General features: G+C 35.3%; 1 protein-coding gene across 3 annotated transcripts in view; it reads right to left on the bottom strand.

The window, feature by feature from the left end:
- BMPR1B (bone morphogenetic protein receptor type 1B) overlaps nucleotides 1-27990 on the bottom strand; it is a 368245-nt gene that overhangs the window by 141667 nt on the left and 198588 nt on the right. The window contains exon 3 of one of the 3 annotated variants that reach the window (XM_081056909.1): nucleotides 10156-10250. The exons of 1 other annotated variant lie outside the window; for it this stretch is intronic. The gene's annotated coding sequence lies outside the window, so the exon portion shown is untranslated. Of the gene's footprint in view, nucleotides 1-10155; nucleotides 10368-27990 lie in introns of those variants that run through there. One more of the 3 variants, XM_081056910.1, reaches the window with a different exon arrangement.

Raw genomic sequence — 27990 nt, 5'->3', positions numbered from 1 at the left:
CACACTTATCCCATCATTCTTGCCACTTTCTGAAGCATTTCGGGAAGTCCTCTTTCATGAGTGTCTTTACTTCATCCTCCTTCGTCGACAATGCTCTGTGTCACACATGGCTTATGGTACAGCAATTTCTGTCAAATAAAAACATTATGGTGTGTCCTCATTCACTTTATTCACCAGATCTGGCACCGTGAGACTAGTGGCTCTTCCCCAAAGTCAAAAAATTGATTCAGGACATCGAGGCAGCCATGATACCACAACTAAAGACACTCATGAAAGAGGACTTCCAGAACTGCTTCAGAAAGTGGCAAGAACGATGGGATAAGTGTGTTACAAGTGAGGGGGGTTAATGGCAATGTGTCATTTACTGTAATAAATTTGTTTTATTTAAACATTCACGATATATTTTGTTCACATCTCGTACATTATACAGCAGAGTTTTTAGAGTGAGAAAGAACTGGGTTCCAATCCTAAATGTCCTACATTCCAAGCTGTGTGATCTTAGGCATGATTATTTAACCTCCCTGAATTCCCATTTTCTCATCTTTAAAATCAGGATAATAAAAACCACCTCACAGGATCACTGTAAGGGTTACATGAGATTGTTGTCATGCATACAAATACCCATGGCATGATGTTGACTAAGTTGCTATTAATTATAAAATGAGAGAATAAGTGACTTTAGGGAAGTTGTAAAAAATACTAATTGGACTTTAACATTTTGTAATACAGGTTTCTCTTACTTCCAGGCATTCATTATTTCTGTTAAAATTGGGGAAATTTTCTTTAAATTATACCAAAAAGAGAGTTTTCTGATATAATTGGGCAAGAGATGGAACATAGAAGATAAAGAAACTATTGAAGTTAAAAAGGTCAATAACAACTTGTATGATATATAACTGGCTGTGATTGAACAGACATTTTTGAACAAGATAAAAAGAAAGTAACCAGGAAACAAGGCAGGGAGATGAGAAAGAAGAGAGAGCAGGTAAAGGAAGATGGTGCAGGATTGAGGGTTGGGGAAGTAAAAGGTAAATAGAGACTTGATAGCCTGCATGGCTCCCAAACGGATAGGTGATTCTCTGCAGGCCACCAGGTGACCCCAGGTCAACCTGTTTGTTGAACTGCCCAACATGTAGAAATGAACAGCCTTACAGTAAGTGTGAGATAGAAGCATAAAGGACCATCTTTGTGTTTTACATGCTGTATGATGTTTGTAAACCAGTGTTTGATCTGAAGTATGCTTTAAGTCTCCAAAAGCATCAATTAATACCACTGACAATATACAGTTAAAAAACAGAAACATATATATGTATATGTAACAGAAAATATTTTATTAAAATCTAACCAAAATAAAAAAAAAAGATTCTCAACCTCTGAGCAAGCTACATTCAGTGTGGATTATTAAGAAATTGAAATCATGTTAGCAAAATATCACATTTCTTTTCCATTAAAGGGAACAGTCAGTATAAGAACAGCTTCAAATTGACCACAAAACCAACTCCCCTAGTTAAGAACACATGGTTTCAGTAGACGTACTTTAAGCTCACAATGTGCTTTGGAAGCTGTACTAATCTACTTTCGACTGGAAAAGTACAAGAAAAAAAATTCATTCTAAATAACTATCTATTTCTACCAACAATAATTTGACAGGGTTACAAGTGGAATATTAATGAGTAACTCAAAAGACTATACTCATTGTATGTTGGCTAATTTAAAACAAATAACCTCAAAAAAATTACACATTCAAAGAACTATGAGTTGCTTCAGTAGAACAGTGTGTGCTAGGTCACCATGCTTTCCTTCTCTATTATTGTGAAGTTCAATCTTCCAACAAGTCTCTGACAATAAACACAGAAATAAATTTCAAGGTTAGTAAGCTAAATCACAACTGTAATGATATATTCACTTGGTGATGAAGTTAAAACTGGTATAAAGAGAAATGAAAAAGAGAAGGACTCTTAAATGAAGTAAATTTTACACATAGAAAAAGAACAAACATTTGCCTGGGGAATTAATGTATGAAATATATGGAATTATGTTCCAACTATGCACTCTGCAGTTCTAATCATCTATATAGTAAAGTAGGAAACTAGAAAAATGATTGAAAAAAGGAGGAATAATATGAATAATCTATTTAGAATTCTTAAGACTGTTAATTAGTACAGATACTGACTAATGTATATTTTCCAAGTAATAATGCAAGAAAATCTGCTTATTAACTAAAATATATAGTTTGTTTTCAAATGTTCCAAGGCAGGACTATAAAACAAAACCCCAGTGAACTATAGGATAAATCTTACCACAGATATACCAACTTATCAACAAAGGGCAGAGTGACCCAAGAATACAAAAATCCTGTATTGTCTTTAAGCAAAATTGTTTGCCTTGAGTTAAAGAGAAAACACAACATATTACTTCATGGTGGCCAAATATACAATAGTCACGATTGCAAATGATGTCTTTGTATAAACTTTTATGTATATATGTGTTTCCCTCTCACACACAAACAAAAACTGTATTGATGAGACATGTCCACTCATAGCAGATTAAGCTCTCCTCTTTCACATCATTACAGGTAACCATTAATGTATAAATACTGAGTTCTAATGATATCAACATATCTAGATTTTCTTTCCTCCTTTAAATACCAAACAACTGTGAATCTCTCAACTGAGGAGCTTAAATTAGAATTGATAGCAAAGGATGCCAGTTAGGTGGACTTATTTTTCCCCTGAATGAAACTTGTAGTTACAGAAACAGGGACCCAAATGGGAACACTCACTCCCTGCTGACCTGGCAGCTCCTTGCCAATTTTCCTGCTGAAGTCATGAGCAGGTATATGAGGGGAGAGTAGTGTTGTGTGTTAAGCACATGAGGGAGAACCAAAGTGTAAGTACACTTGGAATGGAAGAAAATGATAAAACTAACAGAGGTGCTAAAAATTGAAGCAGTTAAAAGATTTTTTAAGCTGCTTCCAAACTGATTTAAAGTATAGGATTATTTCTGTCCATCTTCAGATTCTGATCTCTTCAGTGCAAACCCCAAATAATAAAACACTCCCCATATCACTGATTTGACTGACTGCCCTCTATACTTTGGAAGTTATTGTTCCTGAGCTCATTTTTTTCACAGATAGACCGAATTTGGAAGGTTCTTGCCATCTGACCTGTACGGACTTGTAACTATTATCACTTATGGCAAAAAGTTAATTTCTCTACTTGGCAATGCTTCCTTAAAAGATGGACTTTGGCCAGATATGAGTTTAATTCATGACCTTATCACTTATTAGCTATGTGAGGTTGATGAAGCTACTTTACATTTTAGGGTCTCGGTTTCCTTCTTCTGAAAAGGGAAATCAGAATAAGTCATTCAGAGGTCTGTACAAGGATTAAATGAAATCATATAAAGTCTTGGTAGAATGCCAGCTATATATCTAGAAACCCTTGATAAATGTGGCTATTATTAATGCATAATTTCTTACGCACACGAAATCATATTCTTATTAGGTCTGCTTTAATGTAAGTAATATATGCAGCCTCCTGTCTACAGTAATTTCAAGGAGCATGCCAAGTTAAATCCAACAACACTCTAACATGTTCCAAAGCTTACATTTCATTTAACAAGGAACATGAACTTTTATTTCATAGGGATAAAATTTTAAATGCAATACAACTTGAGAAGTAACAAAGATTTAAAGTTGTACCACAGGAATACAAGATAAAAGTAACTACACAATAAAAGGGGGGGATGGGGAATAATAATTCAGGAAAAGTACTGAAGTACTTGTCTAATAAATTCTTTGTGAATCATAGCATTGACAGTTAAATAAATTAAACCATAAAAATGTGGAAAAATATTTTCCATATTTCTGGATAGAAAATAGTTTTCTAAGTTTCACAGGAGATGGACAAAGTATTGATTAGATTTAATAAAGATATCTCAAAACATACTTATGTTTCAAAACATATAAAACTTAAAAAGCTATCAAGTTTATACACCTGAAACTAATAAAAAAAAAAAACAGACATCAAGGAAAGAAGAGAGAAGTCAAAACTTGGGACAGAAAAAAGTGAACAGAGCTTTCATTCTAATTACTTTCCATCTAGGATGAGTTATGCATTAAAAACATATGCAGGGTAAACTAATAAACAAACACAAGTCAAAAGAAAAAGTAATTAAGTTTGTGAAACAGTTGTAAATAATAAAACTTTAAAAAATTAAGATCCTTTGATTTAAAAAAAAACTCTTCTAAACCAATAAGAGAAATACAGCTCTGAAAAAAGAATAAGTACATAAATAGATCAATGATAAAGAATAAAATATTAATAACTAATAATCCCCTCAGATTCAAGTTCACTAGTAATTAAAAATATAAATTAAATACAGTATCTCTTTCCTCTATTATATTAGGAAAGATTTAAATATAACACTCAGCAGAGAAGAGTTTGAAAAGATATATGATATATACAAGTATGTGAAGGGCAAAATAACAATCCAATGGAAAATGTTTACTACTGGGCAATCAGACTTTTTTCATTGATTTGGGAGATGAGTAGAGATGGTCACTTTGATTCCGATATAAGGAAGGAGGAAACAGGAACGCATATAAATCATAGGCTGAGAGTAACTTTCAGCTATTTGCTCAAAAACTCTTTCATCGTTAGGTATCAAGCGATTTTTTTCCAGAGACCTTATTATTAATAAGAACAGAAGGAATCAAGAGCTCCAATTGTGGGGGGAGTAATGGGGACAGAAATAAAGGAATCAAATCTTACTAGAAGATGACATGTACAAAACAATCTTGTTTTAACTATTTACATTTTTAAAGAATCCTAGATGAAAATCAATGTAATCTGGAAAAGCACATTTGGTTCTTTGATTTTTGTTTTAATCATGTTTTCCAACCATTAATTAGAACAAGGAATCTTTTTAAAAACAAAATTATAAAATAAAATATAATCATATATTCTCTATTAGAATCCCTTAGATATAATCAAGTATAAAATGTGTTTTTGCAGTTTTTATCACTTGCTTCAGTATTATCTGCCATTATCTATTGAAAAAGAGAATAGTTATGGGACATAAATCTGACTATATTGCTACAGAGAATGGGGGAAATCAGGAAAGCCAGAAAGAATATCTGTCATTTTAAAAAAAAATGTAAATAAGTGTGTGTGTGTGTGTGTGTGTGTGTGTGTGTGTGTTAACTATAGTTATGAGAAGAAAAGTACTTCATCCCAGTTTGGGGCAATTATTATTAGCTTTAACTTTCAGGAGTCATAAAATAATGCAAAGGAATCAAATACAATACAAACACAGAGATATGACAAATCAAGCTTTACATGCAATATGCAGAATAAAAATAGAGCAATTACAAACAGATAGGAAAAGCCACAATGATAAAATATAACAATAATTCTTTCTTTTTTAACCAAAATCTTATTAAATGAAATGTGTGGTATACACAATGGTATATACAATGTGGTATATACAATGGAATACTACTTTGCCCTAAGAAATGATGAAATACTGCCCTTTGCAACAACATGGATGGATCTTGAGATGATTAGGCTAAGCGAAATAAGTCAGACAGAAAAAGTTGAAAACCATATGATTTCACTCATGTGGGATATAAAAGTGAAAACAACAAAGGAGCAAGACAAACAAATAAAGAAACAAAACTTAAAATCTTATCTAGCTACTTTAAAAGCTGGCATTTAGCGAGTTACATTACCTCTTTATACCACATTTGCCCAGACCTATAAAATGAAACAGCTGAATGAAAAGAGCTTCAAGGTTCCACTTAATCATGGAAGTGGAACCTTGCAGCTCTTTTTCCTCTAACGTTCTATGAATTCCATGCCACGCAGTTACAGAAAAATTTGGGCTGGAAATCTAAGCCGCTAACAATAGTAAAACTAAGACTTTCTTTTTCTGCCAAAAGCCTTTATAAATGCCTCATCCTAAAACCACCTAGTTCTTCGACCACTTCTTGGTGGTGGTGTTGATGGTAGTGTTTCTTTTGTTTTTTGTTTTTTTGCTTTTGTTTGTTTCTACAATAATCTTTTAATACTGAGATAACTTTGGGTTTCTCTCACCCCGGCTGATGGGAACTAGGTACATTTCTACGTCCATGACCAAAGGCAATCTACCTCTTCCAGTTTTATAATATTTACATTATTTGATATGACAGTGAGATATATAAAGTGTACGCTTATAATTCTTTGGTAAGGTACCATCTCCATACCTCTTTAACTACCAGGTAGTGACGTAGGCGATATAGATCTGAAGAGAAAGTCTAAATTAAATTATGCTTCATTCCAAGCAAATTAAAAGGCTACCACATTCTCCTATGAAAATACCAATCTTGTTTTCATTCCTAAAACAGATTATAATTCAAGGTTAAACAAACAAGTCCTAGTCAATGTCTGGAAGAGGTTTATAAGGCTTCAACAGAGTGGAAACTTCTGGTAGCATACACTAAGAAGTAAAAATAATCCAAGTAAAAGTTGTGAATTACTCTACATTGTGCATGAAGCTTTACATATCTTCCTGGTTTATAAAATATTTCATATTCAAAGTATTTTATGTATGGTGAGGAAATAAAACACAATTAAGGAAAAAATAAATTTTACTTTTATTGAATATCATAACTAAAAAAACAGCTGCTATTTCTCAACTACTTTTTTAAAAAATTAACATCCCTTTCTTTCAGCATTCTATTTTGAGGAGCAAATTCTTCTGACTGCAATGGAATATCTCCTTTCAGGACTGAAAAATTTTAAGCCATGGCTTTCTATTAATTTCTATAAAATCCCTATCTCTACAATAGTAAATAAAATTAGGTTGCTTACCTTTATCAGTAAAAGTGGGAGCCATTCCACTCTGTAATTCTGTGAGATAAATGAGGATAGACCTAATCTTTCCTGAAATTCTTTCTGGGCCTTTTGGAAGGTGTAACACTGTCTGCAGTTTGCGAGGGCATCATTTAACTCACCACAACAGTCCATGTGGGAGCAGTAACTAGCAGATTATTTGATAGATTTCATCAAATTAATTAAAAAATATTTTGGAGATGTATATTCTGAATTTGTATATGCTAACCAATATAATTATGAACGTTTGTTATTCAAACAATTTTGTGAGTTCAACAAATGTCTGTCTTGGATAAATGCACATGGATAAACACACATACACACAGATTACCATGATTGGTGGTCAAAAGAGAAACAAATTCATTTTTTTTTTTTTAAGAAAAAAGCATTGCTATTGTCTCAAAAGCATTTCTCATCTACTAGAGGGGCTTTCCTTCAATTAATGAAAGTTTTCAAACATAGTAAATAAAAAGTCTATAAAGAAAAGTGGGTTTAAGTTAAATATGATAAATGTTTTCTTTAGTCCAAGTTCTTGAGTGTCTGTTATATGATAGGTCTTGGAGGAACAAAAAAAAAAATTTAAACCTGGCTACAAGTAGCTTACAGTCTCATGTGGAAAAAAAAAGCACAAAACATATCTTCAGATTTGCAAAGTGTTGAGACAGAAGTCTATACAGAGGCCACCACAGAAGCTGACAGAGGACCAGCAGAGATCCAGGGAAGAGGTACTTTCACCGAGGCTGAGAGGCAAAGACCAGAAAGAGGGTTTTCAAGCTCAAGGGAGCAACGTGAACAATTCCAGAAAGTAGAGCAATATGGATTGTTTTGAGAAATACAAGATGTTCAGTATTGCTGGAGCATAAAACAGGGAAAAGAGGAATCTTTCATGGGTGAGCAAAAGAGATGTGGAAAACAGCCCAGAAAGCATAGCAGAAGATGAATATAGAAAAAATGTAGCAGCTAGATCAAGAAGAGACTCATTGTACCAAGAAGCCTGACCTTTATCTGAGCAATAGAGAGCCAGGGATGGAAGTGTTTTTGACAGGAAAGCAAAGTGTTCATGGGGGTGGGGGCTGATCCCTCTAAGGGTAGTACTGTATAACAGATGGATGAACTGGCAGTAGAGCAAAAGGACTAGGAGCAAGTGAGATCCATTAAGAGGTTAATGTTAATATTTCAAACCAAATTCCCTAATCTTTCTTTAATAGCTAGTTAACACATGACACAAAAGGTCCCATATTCATTTTGATGATATGTTATTTACAAATATGATAAATAGCCAATGTCAGATCTGCATTAAAGCCAAAAATAGTATTGAGAAGGCATGTCAAGTTTTAAAATGCTCAACAAGCCTGCAACCAAAATACATCCCATTTTAGACATTGTCAACCAATATCACAGTTTTCTATATCTTCTCTGGCTTAAAGGGACAACTTTCTTTAGTTTCTTTGTATTGTAATGATTTTATTCAGTCTGTTTTCTGTGCCAAATTTTCACAGGGTACAACAGAAACCAGATACCAGAAGGAACAAAAATAAAACAAATAAAAAGGCGTAAGAGAGCAATATCATGTATTTATGCAATATATAACGGGAATAAATAAAAGATATTGAATAAAGAACTGAAATTACAATCATGACCATGAGCTATTACCCAGAGGTAGTAGCAAAGAAAAGTTTAATAGAGAAATGACCACTCTAGATCAACTGGTGGCATTTTCAAAATAAACATATTGTTGTCAAAAATCTAAATCAAATCCATAAATAAACTGGTAAGCAGAGCTTGAACAAATACAAAGACAAGGCTTGATTCAGAGGCTAAAACTAGCATTAAATGAATGTAAAAATACAGTTTAAATTTAGATACCAGATTAGCCTTAAAGCATTTGTGAATAAAATAGATTTTAAGACATTTTGTATTATTTTAAAAATTATACATGATTTTAAGAAGTGATACTCTACAATTATTAGTGTAATTTTAAGATATTTACTTTACATTTAGACCTGTTGTACCTGCTGTTTTGGAAGTGGTTTATCCCATTGAGAATGAGTTGGTTCCTGCATATCAGTCCTAACACTGTGCCAGAGTATTAGCTTCTCCTTATATCTGTTGGCCTACAGTTTAAACTCTACAGCTACTTTAAGATTATTTTTGTTTTTAAGTTAAATATGTAGTACAGAAAACCTCTGGAACCATAATCCACCATGATCTGTAACCTAACCTAAAAATGTTTAGATATCATGCTAATGTTTCTCTTGCACAATTAAAAAACCAACAACAATTGGGAAACTTTCACTGTGTCAGTGGGTTAAGTCTTGAACAACGCCATACTTCCAGTGAGGCAACATATTTACTTTCCAAGCTACGTATAATACATATAAGACATATACATTTATACATTTCATGGGTTTTCTGAATCAGAAAATATGTAGAAAACAATTTTTCTGTCCCCTTCAACATCTCTTTTATTGTTAATCTGGGATATGCAAAGCAATGATGATAAATGAACACGTTACAGCACTATGAACATACGGAGAAACATGTAAAGGTGCTACACGTGACGAAAGGAAAAAAAAAAAACAACCTAAGAATGTGTAGCCAGAGATGTCAATTTAATGATTTTAGTAAAGAATCACATTTTGTAAGGAACCAATCTCACAAGTCACTTGGATAAACTGAGAAACTCCCCTAAATGCAGAGTCTCTTGCACTTTGGATTAAGAAAACTATTCCTATTTTTCATCACTCTCAGTTCTCTCCATTCCCCAAAACAGTCATTATTTCACTTCAGTACACTGCCAAATGGACACTGGCTTTCTTTTACAAAGACCCCATGTTGCTTGCACATTGTGACGAGCTCTATTACATCTTCACAGGTTCATCTGAAGTTCCCCCCATTCCATTTCTAGACCACAGACTACTGTAAACTTATACAACTTCACATTTTAGCACTGATACAAAAGCAACCAGGAATTTACCAATAGGAAGACTTCCAGTGTGACAGAATGAAGAAACAGAAATTTCCTGATAGGACACAACATGAAATTTGTGCGGAGAGCCATTCCCACTGCCCACGTTGTTTAAGTATACTATGAAAGTATACAGCATTCTTCACCACAGTACACAAAACTACACTGCCACCAAGAACATTCTTAAACAGCAGGACGCCCTCCCTTATTAGCTCTAACATGCCACACAGCCCAGTGCTTACTGATGCAGGGCAGCCAACAGGGAGATGGAGTTTACGAGTAAAAGCGAGACTGAACTGGCTAATGACTTACCTTCTCACTTATGGCAGGCTTGCTCGTCTAACTTTTTGTTTCCTCTCTTGTCATAGCTCAGCGGCAAATGGTTATGATTCAGCAGGAGTTTGAACCTGACAGTCAAAAAGAATTTTTTTTTAAGAAAAAAAATGGAAATTCAAGTTCCCCTCCACAGCAGTCTTTCTTTCCTTGCCCTCTGTGTGCGTGTTTCTCTCTCGTTTTCTCTCTCTGCAAGGCAAGCTACGTAGTGGTCTATAAATATTGACCCTGACACTTGCTCAGGGCTTTACTTGCTCATGGCACAGGTCTGTGTTACTGAACACCGTGGTAATACTCCGGCAAAGTTCTCAGCTGCTCAGACAAAGCTGTGGATTGGCTCACTACCCAGCAACCCTGTGCCTGCCTGGAAATACCATTTTGCTGCCAGCTTTACAGATGCTATGGGCCTTTCCTGAGGCCCAAATCAGGCACAGAAGGGCAATTATGAGGTTTGTCTGAAAAAATACAGTTTTCCTCAAGCAGGTGGAAAGAAGGGGGGTCTGGGTAAAGTGGAAGACAAGAAAGGAAATACTGCCTTTGTTTGGCCAAACAACATAATCTCAAACCCTTTATAAAAGTCATACCTCAATATTCAGTCAAACTTTATAAAACTGAATTACGACATACTATGAATGACCAAAAGGCGCAGGAAAGCATTTTTGTAATTGTTTTCAATACTGCTTCTCATTGAATAAGGCTGTAGTGACTGAGTAATTAATTGGCCACAAAGAAATGTTTCGACAAAAATAAGTTCATTTCCAGAACGATAGAAATACACTAGAAAGTATGTTACCAAATTACGAATTTAATGAAAAAGAGCTAATATATAATCTGAAAATTATATGAATCAATGTATTACATTAACAACTACTAGATTTTCGGTCATAACAATATGAATTATTTTATTTTCCTTTTTTTTTAGATTAAGGATAAAATCTACGCCATGATGCTAGATGGTTTGCGATGACAGGAACAAGGTCACCCTGAGATACATACACCACCTACAATGCCCGCAGTATGAATGATCAGAAGATAAATCAAGTCTTCTTGCCAAGAATAACGATATGTTCGATTTATTGAAATTTTCTCCCTTCATCAAATCAATGGTTAAGGAAACTATAAATAATCTGGTCACAAACTCATTTCACAGATGAGAAAATGAACCCCCAGGATGGTTAACTGACCCATGGTCACATGGCAAGTTTGCAGCAGAGCCAAAACTAGAGTCCTTGCCTCACTGCTCACAGAGCTGTGCTCCTTCTATTACAAGAGTGGTTCTCAAATTCTTTTTAGGTTCGAAATCCTATCTTCATGTGAAATCTTACTGAAAACCTTACCAGTAAGCCAGAAAAATAACTAGCATAAAACAAAAATAGCCTTTTGCAGCTTGACTCCCCCCAAAATCTTATGCACAAGAATTACTTTTTGAGAACCGAAATCCACCTTGCATTGTTACATTCAATAATTAATATTTGCCCAATAAATTAACATATTACTAGGAGAGGTAAATACTAGGTGCTGAGGAGACAAAGATAAAACATAGTTCTGCTCTCAGATCTTACAGTCCAATTTCAGAGGGAAAAAAAGCTATTCCAAAATAATGCGTTAGTGTGAAGATGAAGACTGTATCGGGGGTAGCGAGGGAGCTAAGGAAAAATGACATCTGAGCCAATATGAAGGGAAGGTAAGATAGGTAATTCCTCAGTCAAGACTTCTGCATCTTAAAGAATGAGTAGAAGGCAGTGAGGCAAGGAAAGACAATAAAGACAAAGAGGCAGGAAAAAGCATGATATAGGACTTCAAACAGCTCTGGCCGGAGCAAAGAATGTGAAGCAGGAAATAGTTTTAAAATTTTTTTTTTAAAAGAACGTGCTTCACGTACTCATCCTCCCCCACTCAAACCCTGGCAATCACTGACCTTTTTACTCTCTCTCTGGTTTTGCCTTGTTCAGAACGCCATACAGTTGGAATCATACATTATATAGCCTTTTCAGACTGGTTTCTTCAGTTAGCCAATTGAATGGATAGTTTTCATAGAGGAAAAGGTCCAAAATCGCTGCTACATAAACTCTTTATTAATATCGATCTGGCTAAGAGAAATGCTTTATTCACAATAACCTTTCTTTTATTTCACAAAAGAAAGGCACACTCCCATCTATCCTAAATCTTACTATGGTATGTTGCCCCGGGGTCATAGAAAATTTAACAATTTTAAAATTTCAGTTAATGTCTTAAATTTTTGTTGCACAGAGGTATGATAGGGTGAACAGTTAAAGACTTTTAACTATAAAATATACTGCATAAAAATTCTATGAGGAAGTGAGATAGAAATAAAGGTCAAGAAAATAAAATAGTAATGCAAAATTTTCAGCTTTTAATAGAAGTCTACTCTTTATTATTTAAGTGGATAACAGTTTTATCAAGTTACTGTGGATTCCAATTCCATTGAGTATTCTTAAAATAGTTGATATAAGTTTTGTTTTAAGATGTCAATATTGCCAATGATATGGAAATTAAATTCTTTGCAAACACATATTTTACCACAGGGAAAAACCTGTAGATGTTAACTTGGTAATGTGTGAGTGGTTACATAATTTTCCAAAATTCTTTTAAGGGTCTGTAAATGAAAACATCTGAAGACTGCTAGCCTACTATATAAAACCCTAGTTTTTAACCTGGTATATAAAACTTTTCATCACCTTTCTCCTTCAAAGGAGATTTTAAGGTGGTGAAACTATCCTATGTGATACTTTAATGGTAGATACATGACATTATGCATTTAGCAAAATCGTAGAACTGTACAACACAAAGCGAGGCCCTAATAAAGACTACAGACTTTAGATAAATCTCTTTCTTTGTCTTCCTGGAACCTGGGTGCTAGAGAGAGTATTGTTATTTATTGAGCAATTACCATCTAACAGTGGCTTTAGAAATATTATCTCTAACACTAAAAAACAACACTGACAGATGGGTATGCTATTGCCTTTTTTAAGAAAAAGAAAATGAGGATAAGAGTTATGAAGTGGCTTGTCCGAAATCATATAATACACAATGGATTTGAAATTGAGCCCAAATCTGACAGAACTGCAGTATCACCCTGCTGCCTTTATGTTAGTCATTTAAATAACATGTAGAGGCTGCCCAGGCCAGGCAAGGAAGTGGACGCAGCAGTGCCCTCATTAAGTTAGAAAGGAATGAAAGAGTTTTATCCTGCATTTCTTCGAGGAACTGTTGAGAATTTTAATACTGAGTATTAAAAGGTAGCAAAAAGAAAAGACTAACAAATTAATCAGTGGAAACCGGTGGACAAAATTAAAATAACTAACGTGCCCTATTCAGAAGAACTTAAAGGGTTTTATCTTCACTGTAAAGGAAAAGGAACATATGAAGAATCAAAGGTGTGAAGACTAAATATTGTCAGTGTTAGTTCTTCCCAACTTTATCTATAGATTCAGTGCAATCCCCCCAAAAAATGTCAGGAAGTTATTTTTGTGTATATGGACAAACTTGTACTAAAGTTTATCTAAAGAAGCAAAAAATCCCAGAATAGCCAACACAATGTTGAAGGAGAAGAACAAAATTGGGGGGATCACACCACCCAATATCAAGACTCAGTATAAAGCTACTGTCATCATGATAGTGGGGTACTGGAAAAACAAGAGACAGACGAACGGAAGAGACCAGAGAGCCCAGAAATAAACTTACATAAATGTAGTCAACTGACCTTTGACAAAGGAGTGAAGGCAATATGATGAAGCAAAGACAATCTTTTCAACAAATGGTGCTGGAAGAACTGGATATCTATATGCAAAATAATGAGTCAAGAAAAAGATCTGATGTCTTTCACAAAAATTAACTCAAAATGGATCGCAGACCTAAATGTAAAGTGCATTAACTATAAAACTGCTAGAAGATAACATAGGAGAAAACCTAGATGACTTTGGGCATGGCAGTGACCTGTTACATACAACACCAAAGGCACATCCATGAAAGAAATAATTAATAAGAACTTCTGCTCTGCAGAAGACAATGTCAAGATAATGAGAGGACAAGCCACAGACTAGGAGAAAATATTTGCAAAAGATACATCTGATAAGGACTGTTATCCAAAATTTGCAAAGAACTCCTAAATCTCAACAATAAGAAAACAAACTGGGGTTGCCGGTGGCTCAATGGTTAGAGTACAGTGCTTATAACACCAGAGTCACTGGTTCGATTCCCACATGGTCCAGTGAGCTGCGCCCTCCACAACTAGATTGAAAACAACAACTTGGCCTGGAGCTGAGCTGTGCCCTCCACAACTAGATTGAAAACAATGACTTGACATGGTTTTAAAAGAAAAAGAAAACAAACAAACCAATTTTTAAAATGTGCCAAGACATTAATAGACACCAGAGAAGATATTCAGATGGCAAATACGCATATGAAAAGATGTTCCACATCATATGTCATCAGGGAAATGCAAATGAAAGCAACAATGAGATACCAGTACACACCCACTGGAATGGCCAAAATCTGGAACACTGACAACACCAAATGCTGGTGAGGATGCAGTAAAATAGAAACGTTCATTCATTGCTAGTGGGAGTACAAAATGGTACAGCCACTTTGGAAGACAGCTTAGCAGTTTCTTACAAAATTAAACATATCCTTACCATGTGAGCCTACTATCACGTATCTTCCCAAAGGAGTTGAAAACTTCTGTCCAAGCAAGAGCCTACACATGGATGTTTATAGATGCTTTACTCATAATTGCCAAAACCTGGAAGCAACCAACATGCCCTTCAGTATGTGAGAAGATAAATAAACTGTGGTTCATTCAAATAATGAAACATTATTCAGTGATAAGAAGTAGTGAAAGCTCAAGCCATGAAAACATGGAGGAAACTTAAATGCATATTACCAAGTGAAAGAAGCCAATCTGAAAAGGCTATATACTACATTAATTCCACCTATTTGACATTCTGAAAAAGGCAAAACTATGGAAATGGTAAAAAGATTAGCATCTGAAGGGGGAGGAATAAATAGGCAGAGCACAGAGGGTTTTCAAGGCAGTGAAAATACTCCACATGACACTATAAGGAATAGATACATATCATTACACATGTGTCCAAATCCATAGAATGTATACTACCAGGCGTGAACCCTAAACTATGAACTTTGGGTAATAATGATGTGTAAATGTAGTTTCACCAATTGTAAGAATGTACCACTCTGGTGGGGAACAGTGATAATGAAGAAGGTTATACATGTATGACCGCAGAGAATGTATGGGAAATGTCTCTACTTTTCTCTCAATTTTGCTGTTAAACTGCTCTAAAAAAAAAAAAAATTCAGTCTTTAAGAATTCAATGGTGGTTCCTCCTTCAGGTAGCTGGGTCTTTACCAACATAGAGGTTACAGAAAGAGGGAACAGCTTTGCAACAGGAACAGGAAGAGAAAATGGATTTAGTGTTCAAACATGATGAACTTGCGGTATGTGTGTAATACCCAAGTGAGTATGTTCATTAAGCATTTAAATATACTGATCCATGATACAGCAGAGATGGAGATGGTATCAACTCAGTAGCCTTCTATTCTGGTTTTGGGGCTAGAAACCTTTTCACCATTTGGTCTATTCTCAACACAGAAACAAAAGGAGTCACTTAAAAAACATCACTCACATAATATTCACCTCCTATTCAAAACCGTGCCGGTGTCCCCATTTTGCTCAGAGTAAAAGCTCAACTTCTTATAATAATCCATAAAGCCCTACATGATCTGCCCTCTTATTATGTCTCTGACAGAATCAATTACAGGCCCCCACATTTTCTCACGTCCAGCCCACTTGTCCTGCTCTTATTCTTAAAATGTGCCTGACAGGTGTGCCCTTATGTCCTTGAATTTGCTGTTCCCACACTGGTACACTCTCTTGCAAACAGCTTTCTGGCTAACTCCTCCACTTTCTTCAAATCTGCGTTCAAAGGGCACCTTCTCCGTGAAGCCGATGGCTACAATACCATCTAAAATCACAAATTTCCTTCTTTATAATTTGATCGTTATTGCTTGTCTCTCCCAATGGAAGTTCAAGGAGAGCATAGATTTAATGTGCTTAACCTGAGCATTGCATATAATAAATATACAATAATATGTGCTATGTATAAAGAGAGATCTGTGAGCCATATACCAGCATAGGTGGTTCCTGAAGCCATGAGGTCTCTCAGCGATAGCATAATGAGAAGTAACCCACACCCAACATTTAAAAGGTGGGTCAAGGAAAAGAAGCCCACAAAGACTGTCAACCAACTATAAATGTTAGTAGAAGGATTGAGAAAAGGAATGAATGAGGATGGAGTATTCAGGAGGGAGTGGTCAGCATGCCAAATGCCACAGAAGGATCAAATCTGACTGAAAAAAGCTCATTATACAACATTGAGAAAGCACGGTCATACTAAGTATCTCTGAATTGTACATTTTAAAAAGGTGAGTCTATGGTATGTGAATTATATTTCAGCAAAGAAAGAGAGCACTGGTGGCTGAACTGTTTCCACTGGAGGTGAGTGGTAAGCAAGTAAAGTGAGATATGGAATACAATCTCTCTTTCAAAGTTTGCCCATGAAGAAAAGAAAAAGACAGAGGTAACAATTTAAAACAACAAGCAAACAAAACAACAACTCAGTAAAGTGAGTGTTCTGAAGCCAAACTGCTGTGAGTTTTCGTCTGTCTCAAATTACCTAAGTTATATAACCTTAGTTTCCTTATCAATAAAATGGGTTTAATGTTAGTACCTATATCACTGGGTAGCAGTACTCCATTTCTTTTTTATTGTATATTTTATTGTATATAGATATACCACATTATTGTATATAGATATACCACATTTTACTTATCCATTCATCAGTTCATAGACATCTGGGTCGTTTCCACTTTTGAACTATTATGAATAATGCTACTATGAACTTTCATGTACAGATTTTTGCATGAACATGTGTTCATTAACCTTAGATACATAACTAGGAGTGAAAGTGCTAAATAATATGCTAATTTTATGTTTAACATTTTATGTTTAACATTTTAAAGAACTGTCAAACTGTTTTCCAAGGTACCATTTTATACCCCCACCAGCAATGAGAGTTCCAATTTCTCCACAGGCTTCAAACACCTGCAATTATCTTTTTCATAACAACAATACCTGTGAATATAAAGTAGAATTTCAGTATGGTTTTAATTTGCATTTCCCTAATGACTAATAATGTTGAGCTTTTCATGTACTTATTGACCATTTGGCGACTTAGTCTTCACTTCTACTAAATATAATTTCAGAAAACCCTAGAACCAAATAAAGCTTAAAACATATTTTCAAGGGCCTGGCTTGTTGTACCTGGCATAGACATAGCCACTCACTTGTTAGCTGAATGAATAAACTAATAAACAAATGAAAGATTAGAAATTAGAAATACTTGATTTATTTGTATCTTATTTCAGTTTTTAAACTAACAATTTGAATTCTTACATAGTTTCAATAAAAAACAAAACTTTTCAAAGGAAAAGAAACTTTTAAAAATGCAATTACAAAGAAAGTGTGCTAATCTTATGTTCAATATTACTATAAATACCTACATTAATATTTTTAGTTTGGTAATACTGAAGTGCTCTATTGGATCAATGTTAGGAAACTGGAATTGTAATCCAGTTATACTAATGCTTTAATTTAATGTTTCCTTGATGTTAGAGGTGAAAAAAGCAAATGAAAAAAAAAAAAACAAGACTAAGTAGTGAATGATTTTAAAATATGTTGTTGACAAACTTAATCAGATATGAATACTACACATTTATCCAACAGTATAAATAATGAGACACTCCTCAGGGGCAAATGGTTACAAGGAAAATATTAGTAATTCAAGCTTGTCATCATTTTTCAAAAAGACCTGAGGGAGTATGTGACTTTCAGTGTAAATGACTGAGGAGAAAGAAAATTGACTCTACAATGTGCCTAGTTAGAAGCAAACTATGGACTGTTTCTCCTTGCTTTTCCTCTATAGGCCTACTACTAGTCATATCATATACAGTCACTTACCTTTAACTATGAGGTTCTTTGTTTTCAAGTAATAAATACTTCGGGCTCCCGGGACCCCACAGGAAAATCATACATAAGTCTACTACTAACCTTTACTGCTGCCAGTTTATTGTAAGCACTTACCCATGATTAGTTTGAGAAGTATTGACTGCACAATTAATAAATAGATCATTTGCTCTTTTCAACTAGAACAATGTTGCATATAAATTGAAAAGAAGAAAAATACTAAACAAGAAAACCATAGCAAAGAGTATGGGTCCTTTTTAACTTCCATTTGACATGACACCAACTAACCCCAAACTAAACTAAACTATTTTATCATTTATAAATAAAAATTGTTCTGAAATTCAGTGTATAGAACACATGTAAGTACAATCAATAATAAATCTAAATTATGTTTAATAAAAGAAGGCAATAATAAAGAGTGGAAAGCATCAGAAATATCAAGTTATTTTGTCCTTCTAAAGGCAGGAGGGGTCCTGAAATCACCCACACCAGAGGGACTTAACGTCAGCTGAAAGGAGAGCAGGAAAGATTGGGAGATTCCCCCAAACAAGCTACAGCCTACATTCCTTAGGATGGAAAAGGAGAAATCCCAGCCAGGAAGAATTCAGCAAAACCAACTGGATGGAGGAGTTGGTCTACTACATTTTAGTTGACCTTTCTTATTATTCACTAATCATAGCTCATCACGTAGTAGCTCATTAAAATATCACTGAATGATTAAATTTAACAGACAGTAAAAATAGGAACGTACATTAAGTCTGATCATTCATAAAGTAAAACAACCTAGTTTATTTTACTGTTCTGTGATGAATCTGTTCTCATGTGGAAGATTTAACTTGTAAAGCTGAAGAATATAGTTATTCACTTTAATGACACTCCAATCAAAACATATTTCAAAAAAAACAGAAGAAATCGGAAGGAAACAATAAAGCAAACTAATTTTAACAAGACATAAATGAGGCATCGAGTACTCTTTTTTTGGTTCACACATAAAATGTTTCTACTTGCTGTCCTGCCTGACAAGCCCTAAAATTTTCTTGAAATGTGGTATCAAGACTAGCTAAGGAGTAATGCAGAACAAGAGACATTTCTGTATTTTGATGGATCTGAATATTGTCGTGTACAATACATATACAGAAGTGAATTAAATCATACTTTGAGGTGGACAGGAACAATCTTTCTAATTTTGTAAGCTGTAATTCCATTAGATTACTTTGTAGTTGAAAAGCGCATCAGAGTGCACTTTGAGGCCTTTCCTCTCTCCTCCAATTTGTTTCATTCTGGTATCTGGTCTACACTGACCAAGAACAGAGTTGAAAGTGGGCCTGAGGATATGTGGGTGGTAAAAGTAAAAAAGGTAAGCATAAAGAATATCCTTGCACTTTTTTTTTCACGATCCCATAAAAAGATGAAATAATGTTAACAAATAGCATCCAATTTAGTAATCAACTTGCTTGGATTTTTTTTTTGTTTTATTTTGAAGACAATTTGGATTGAACCATTGAATCAAAATAAGTGTTTTGTACAAATATTTGTGTTTTTAAAAGTATATACGAATTGGTCCTCTTACTTGATGCTTAAGTCACACCAGTAGAGAATATGAAACAATACTTTAGAAGCACAGGAAACTCAACACATGGCCTCTGCGTCAAGCAATCCCTGTTGATTAGGTAAAACCATTCATTGACCAACTCTTAACGGTATGTACAAATCTAACAACTCACATCTGTATAGCACTTTACATTTTTAAGAAGTGTTCTTTCATGTGTTATCTCATTTGATCATCAGGATAAGCCAATGAGAAAGTAACCCCACTTTACATATGAGAAAACTAAAGTTCAAAACAGGTAAGGGACCAGCCCAATGTGTCAAAGTTTAAAAGAAATATAGACAGAAACTGAATTCAGGTCTTTTCACATTAAATCCTTTACCCTTACTATTATACTTTTCAATAATACCAAGGGGACTATATCTCAGTGGAAATTTTTTTCCTATAGAAAATAATAATAATTCCTAGGTGACAGACTGAAGTCTTCCAATTTGGAGCATATATATTTTTGTTGATAATGGCAACACACACACACACACACACACACACACACACAAATATTATTACTTGGGTAATGACAGTATCATTACTTAGTCATCCAAGCTAAAAATTTCAGAGTTCTACTTCTGTTCTCTCCTATTACCTATTAGTTACTAAGTACTCAAAACAGTCTATCTTTGAAATACCTCTCGAGTTAGTCGCCTCTTTTCCCTTCCCTCTGTTCCTACCAAAATTCAGGTTTAGCTTTTAGAAAACATTGAATACTGAAATAATCACAAGTTAGTCTCCTGTCACCACTCTCCTTTCTCCTCCACCAATCTTCTACATTGCTACTACACTTAAATTTTTTTTCAACACCTCCTCCTGCAGACAACAGAGGTTCAAACTTCTCAGCACAAAATACAGGCCTTTCCGCCATGCTGACATGGCACCTTCCCTTTCGGTTTCATTTTCCCTTTACCCAGAACAGAAATCCCACATTACACTCTTCCACGATACGTAACCACATGTTCACTGGAAATGCCATATGTAGTAACAACTCCACACTTCTGAGTCTCTTCTTAAAATGACCTTCTCTAAACCTTTATTTCTATGGAATAACGTTTCAACTGGTACAAAACTAGCTCCAACTATGAGGGAATGCAGGTTCAAATTAAAAAAGGGAAAATTTCTTTGGGTGCTGTGACTGGTATTAAAATTCCTTGCTATTTTTGCTTGTTGTTTCCTTTTTAAAAATGTAAAAAAATTGCTCTGTTTGTGCTGGGAGTGTTTCCGCCTAAAAACAGAAGGGGAAAGCACACCCCAGTTCCCAGGCTGCTAGCAGTAAAGTGGGGCTAACACTGTGAATTTCAGGATGATTTGGGGGCACCTGACCAGCATTCTGTCCTGAGTATCCACTCTTCTTTCTCTTTTTTATAATCTTTGTGACAGAAAATGAGGCAATAAATAATTCCACAATGTTAACAAAAATATGTTCAACTGTACGATTGTCCTTTTGAAAGATTTACTAATCTAGCTTTCAGATATAATTGTATATGATAGTACTGTGAAGATTTTGAAGCAGGATATAATCTGAAAGAGCAGTCCTAAGTAGTATTTAAGTGCTAAAATTACGACAATAGTTTAGAAGGGCTAAATAGATAGGGCTTCTACAGAGAGAATTTTAAATATTTATATGCCCAAAGATTGCTGCATTTTCTTTGGGGCAGTACAACCAAGTTCAAAGTACACTGATGAAAGTAATCATTGGATTTACTGGCAATCAATATCAATTAAAGGATACTTTTAAAATGTCTATCAGGTGTTACTGGAAAATGTATCCATCTGAATAGCAGCTAGTGAAAGGAACTTTATCAAAAAGGGTAAATAATGTACAAAAAGTCCCAAGTCAGTGATGAAAACCTCATTCAAATGACAAGCAGCATATCAGTCGGAAACTAGTGCTCAGACTTACCGGCACCAACAATGTTTTCCTAATTTCCTAAGTAAGTGTCCATAACATCACACCCCCAGTTACTTATTTATTGCCGTATTCTACTAAAAACTACTTCAACTTACTTATATTCCTGAAAAATCCATTTTATAATTTTAAGTAGCAGTTGTAATGCTTCTTGTGGAATATTTTATATCTATTCTTTCATTCAAGCAAACATTTGTTGGGTCCCTGGTATGGGTTTGGCACTATGGACACAATTCCTCTTCTTGGGGAGGCTACAGGCCGGTGCAGGAGACAGAAGACTAGTAAATAGGTGACTGTAGTACAGTATGGCTATGGCCATGATACAAACAAGCGGAGTTCATAAAACCTCACTTTTCCCGAAGACTGAGCTAAAGGAAGGCTTTTTGGAGAAGGAGGTGATATCTGACTGCTTAAAATAGAAGTGAACCAGAAAGTATATGAAGATTTCAACTGTGCGGCACTTAGGGGTGACATTAAGATCCAAAGTATGGCTGTAGAATGAAAGCCTTAGTGGGTGGTAACTAGTTCAGGCTTCATCTCACCACTCTTACAGTTTCAGTACTGGACGGTGCCACATTTCTAGGGTTACTTCTTCTTTGATGATTGATATTTTCACTCATTTCATCCTGGGTTTTATTCTAATTTTAAAATGTGATCCCATGTTTTGTTTTAGGTTGTTTTATTGTGGGGGGTGGATATAATAATGTGTATTCCCACAAAATTTGTCTATCAACATTATTATTCGTTTACTAAAAAAATATTTATCGAGCAACTGCTATATGCCAGGCTTGGTTTTAAGTGCTAGAAATATGATGGTGAACCAAATTTGCCAGACATGCCCTCATGGATTTTATATTCTAGTGGGGGGTGAGGGGTGGGGAACAACCCATGAATATTAATATGAATATGATAACCCATGAATATGATAATATCTCATGGCAAAAAGAAAATCAGTAATAAAAGTAAAACAGAATGTGATAATGCTGGGGGAAAGAAAGCTTAGACAGGGGAAGTAAGAAAAGCCTTGCCTGAAGAGAGCCCTTGAAGCTGAGGCCTGAATGATGAGAAGGACACAGCCATGTAAAGATGTGTACAAAGAGCATTCTGGGTAGAAGGAATTGCTAATGGTGAGAGCCTTGAATAAGAACAATCCTTGGTACTCAAGTAATTGAGAAAAGGGTGCTGGGGGGAGGAAGAGTTGATACACAATGAAATCAAACAATTAGACAGTGACAGAATGATTTGGGCGTTTGGGGCCGGTGGTTCTTACTGTGTGCTGTACTAGAATCACCTATGATGCTTTTAAAAATCCAGATGCCTAGGCCATATCCTAGACCAATGAAATCAGAATCACTGAAGTATGAGCCACAGACCAGTATTCTTTAAAGCATTCCAGGTAATTTTGATTTGCAGCCCAGGTTGAGAAGAACTAATGTAAGCCATGGTAAGGGATTTACATTTTAGTCTAATTACATACATAGCCATTGGAAGATTAAGATTTCTTCTCTAATTTCTGTCAGGCCCCTAATTTCTATCTTCATATCTAGTAAAAAGGAGCAATACACCTTAGGAATATGTTAGTTTCTAGAAGAAATTCTCCTTAAGAGCAACAAAAACGAAAGCAATTATTGGAACACTTCCCTCTAAAAATTCAAATAATGTATGCAAAAATTAGTTTTTCTGAAAATGCCCAATGCAATTTTATCCATTCCTGATTCATTGTTTTTATGTATTCTCCCTGTAAATTCTAGAATACATTTGCTTGTAATTTATGAATAACATTGTATCTCTTAAGAGGGAAAAAGGACACACAAAACTTCTAGATATTATCTGAAATTTGCTTGCATTATTTTTTTTATTTGTACCATTGACCATGAGATTCTTCACATGAGTACTTGATCACATCTGTAAATGGCACATCATTTTGTGGAACGTAATTCTGATAAGAGTTCACCCACTAAAACTACACTGGAAAACAATCTGTGAGGAGAAATGGGGTTGATTTACTAGGACTGCTGGCACCGGAGAATCATCACGGATTAAAATATTTGGATACATTTATCAGGTACAAATGACATGTCTATTATTCAAATAAACACAGCAGCAGACCGTTCCTTGGAATGCATTTAGTAGAGAATGAAGTCTCCTAAGGGTAGTTTACTATATTTTCCAACTCTTAGTACCAATGTAAGCTTCTTATTTTTTTTTAACAGCTAATAACCATGCATTAACTAAGGAACTTAAATTCAATTGTAAGAAAAGCAAAGGCAATCGAGGCCTGGTCACATTCCAGGAAAGCAAACCAATCAGTAAAAAATTAATTTCACTATCGTGTGGGGCTATAGTCCTAAGAGTTCTGACACAGCCTCTCCTCCAGCTTCTAACAGTATATGAAAATACACTAACTACCTGAAGAAATTTTATTTAAAATTAAACCACTCCATAAAAGATAAACTTATGGTACCCGTTTATTCACACACCCAGAACAATATTTTATCAAAACTGCACATATATTTTCCTTTAAAGGAATTTCAAGGCAGTAGACAAATTTTCTGCACAGTCCATTTGTCGTGGAATTCACAGCATGTGAGTAAAAATGAATGACAGTGTCTACTGAAACCTTTCTTCTTAAAGCTGTATCTGATAAAGCCAGCCAAGGTAATCTCTCTATCTCAAAACAGCCTCTGAATTATTTCCGTACCTGTAGAAAACCCACAGCATTCCCAACTGGCATTATACCTGGCTTCTCTAGTAGAAAACACCTTAATTGAAATCAGGAGCTATGGATTATGCATTTTTCCGTATCTACAGTAGTTTTCTTTGTGGTGTTAAAACACCTAACTAATGAATGTATCATGAAGACTTAACCTTCTAAGGTTGAAGGTAAGATACATTAAAGCAGCATATGAGCTCTGCAAATACACATTTCTACTTGCAAGCCCTCACTACCATTTTCTTCCTTCTTGATAAAATAAAGAGAATTGAGAAATACTTGAAAATATGAAATGAGAGGTACTGCTATGCTCCAAACAAGAAGGCTAGATCAAGGAGAAAGAGGTCTCAATGATTAAAGACTGAAGACTCAAATGAAAACTACACTAGGGCCGTAAATCATTCAATCACTCTGTAAGCAATTTTGAATATCTAATATACACCAAGCACCTGTAACATACACAAGTAAATAAGACATAACTCCTGCCTCCAGGCAGCACAGGCAAAAACTACAACACCTACTAATAAAGGTGATGCAAGAGCTATCCGTAAGTGATAAGATATAAGGACCTAATTCATTGAGGAGGAAAAGGACTCATCGGACCAAGTTGAACAGTGATTACTCTAGAAGAGGCAGATGGGAATCCATTCCAGAAAGAGACAGAACAAAGGCATAGCTTGAGAGAGAGGATAGTTTGTGCAAGAAATGACAAGTAAGTATCTGTGGATGTAGCGCGGCTCTACGGGGAAAGGCAGGAGATAATAAGGCAAGCAAGGGAAGAAGGGGCCTAATCATGGAGGACCTGGTCTGTCAGGAAAAAGTACTGTAACATTAGCCTCCTGGTGATGAGAAGCCACTGAGCAGTTTTAAGAAACAGAGTGGCATGATAAGATTTGTAGAGCTCTGTGAAAGACAGTTGGGATGAGGAGAGGGGACACAAGCCAAAAATATAAAGGCCTAAAAAGTTTGTTGTAAAATTATTAATAAATTTTGGTTATCTGAGCCTACATAATGCTGAACACATATACTTAACACAATTACTACTATGATAATCAATGAGTTATTGACCTCCTTAGAAACAAATGTTTTAGATTTCGGGTAGAAAACTAATAAACAGAACATTTTAACGCCTACTTAAAATGAGTAAGTTCAATTTTCCTGATATGGTAAATAAATAATACACTAAACAAACTAAATCGTTAGTAACTTTCGTAGTACAGTTAAGACACTAAATGAAGTAAATTGAATGATCTGCAAACATTTTAATCAAAATTTGATACTTCATTTCTCTACTCACCTCATGTTACTTCTATGTTATTTTATGAACCAGTTATCAGTGTTTTCAGATTTTTTGTCATCTGTTGCTTTTGTAGGTTTACTATTTACCTAATGATCTAACTTCTTTTGTTTGAAAGACAATTGAATAGTTTTAAAAATCAGATTATAATTAAATGAACAAACTTACTGCCAATTTCACTAGCCTGCTTGTTGGAGTCATATCATACCACAGAGAAACTTACTTGAGGGTGAACTGTGGAGACAAAATTATGACTATGATTTGAAATAAGCAATCCTACGTTGGGATTTACTATATTATAACCACACTTTGCATATATTTTAAAAAGATCAAACTAGAGTTAATAATTCACTAAGTAACACTGCCTTCAATTTTGTGATGACTAAAATGTCACTGTCAGTAGGTCAGGTTGATGGCTAAAAAGTGGTGTGCTTTTCTGTGTACAATAATTGAAATGAACTGTGATGATTCATTCTGGTATTTTCCATTCATGTCACATCACCTTTGACCTGGTTAAGAGGATCACATGGCAGCTGGTCCCTTGACAGTGAAGATACAGTCATGATTCACACAGGTAGCAGCTTTTTGGTCCTTTGCTTTCCCAAGCTGCTGCACTGCCTGGCTCGCCCACACAAATTAGCTGGATAGCGTTGCTGTGAGCAGAGGGGAAACTGAAGAAAGAAGATGCAGTGAACAGGGTCCAGCCTATGCAGACTAAACATCCTAAACAGTCAAAAATTTTCCAAAGCACACGTGGCTCATTTATGCAGTGATAGAAGACAAACTAAGCTGGTGTGACCAAGAAGAAAGGAGATGCTAGCAGCTGCACATCCATCATCTTTAACAGGGTTTTCACTGTGCATGTTCATGAAGTTCAACCGGATGATTCTTGATATTTTAAAAAGATTAATTTTTAGAATCAGTGGGAAAATTCATCAGTACTTAACGCAGAGCCAGGTTTTAGGAAGCGATATACTTTCTCTTCATTTTTAGGGAACATTTTTTCCTCTTTTCTTACAAAAGCACAGGTTTTGATAGTTGGCCAGTTAAAACTATTACCATTCACAAATTCTACATGTCTGAGAACTTGATATAACTTAAAACATGCACCACCCACAATCATAATTTTGGCTTAGCCAAGAGAAAAACATCACATTTAGATTCCCATTAAATGCTATAAGCAGGAATTCACTGAATGTTTAAACAGTAAAATTTGATGACGAAAGCAAGGATGATTTTTTTTTTTTTATCACAAAAGCCTCTATCTACATCTCTGTTGACATCTGTATCTTTATTCTATAACTTTGGAGTTAACTTGTGAGGATTAGATACAAAGAAGTATGGAAGATTTTATTTCCCCAAGATGGCCACAACTATATCTCCCACGCTAACTTCTCTTCTTACATCCCATTGAGAGGTGGGGTCTAAATTCTTTCTCCTTGAATCTGGATGAGCTTCTGACTATGGTGAAGTGACACTATATGCCTCAAGGCCAGGTGATAAAATGTGACTCAACTCCCACCTTATTCAACAGAATCTGTGTTCTTAGCCTTTAGTTGCCGCGTAAGCAGTCTGACTATGTAGAGGACACGATGTTGTAAGACCAAATGTGGAGAACTCAGAGGGACTTTGAGACTACATGAATAGCGATATGCCTGACTGCTTCAGCACCTGTGGTTCCAGCGCTAGACAGCATGGGACTACACAAGCACGAGAGACCCTGAGCCAGAACCACCTAGTTAAGTTCTGCCCCAAATCCTGACCCACAGAAATCAGGAGAGGTGATAACTTTGTTTGGGCTATTTTAAGCCACTATGTTTTACAGTTGTTTTTTAAAAAGCAACAGATAACTGGAACATATTTTCATACCCAAAGTGAAGTACTATAAAATAAAATAAAAAAGTAAACCAAGACATAGGCTATTGGCCTTAGGACCAGACGTTAGATGGAAGCCTGAAGGAACTGTCCGTGGAAGCCTGATGGGCCTCAAAGAGTCTGACTGTGAGGGCTCCAGAGAAACAAGGGTGATATCTTTGAGAGGTACAGAAAAGGAGGTTCTTGTTACGTAGTGGCAGAATATTTAGCAATACAACTGCCCACAGTGATGTGGAAAATAGGAAATGTACCTCATCAACTCCATGGATTAGGCTAAGTAGGCTTCCAAGCAGAACACTGAAGGGGGCACCCACCTTCCTTTAGCTGCTATGGTAAGAGATGGGAAGGGATAGAGGAA

Source organism: Rhinolophus hipposideros, assembly GCF_964194185.1.
Source record: "Rhinolophus hipposideros genome assembly, chromosome: 1".
Classification (NCBI taxonomy): Eukaryota; Metazoa; Chordata; class Mammalia; order Chiroptera; family Rhinolophidae; genus Rhinolophus; species Rhinolophus hipposideros.
The sequence above is the reverse complement of the archived record's forward strand: the minus strand, read 5'-3'. Positions and strand labels throughout refer to the sequence as shown.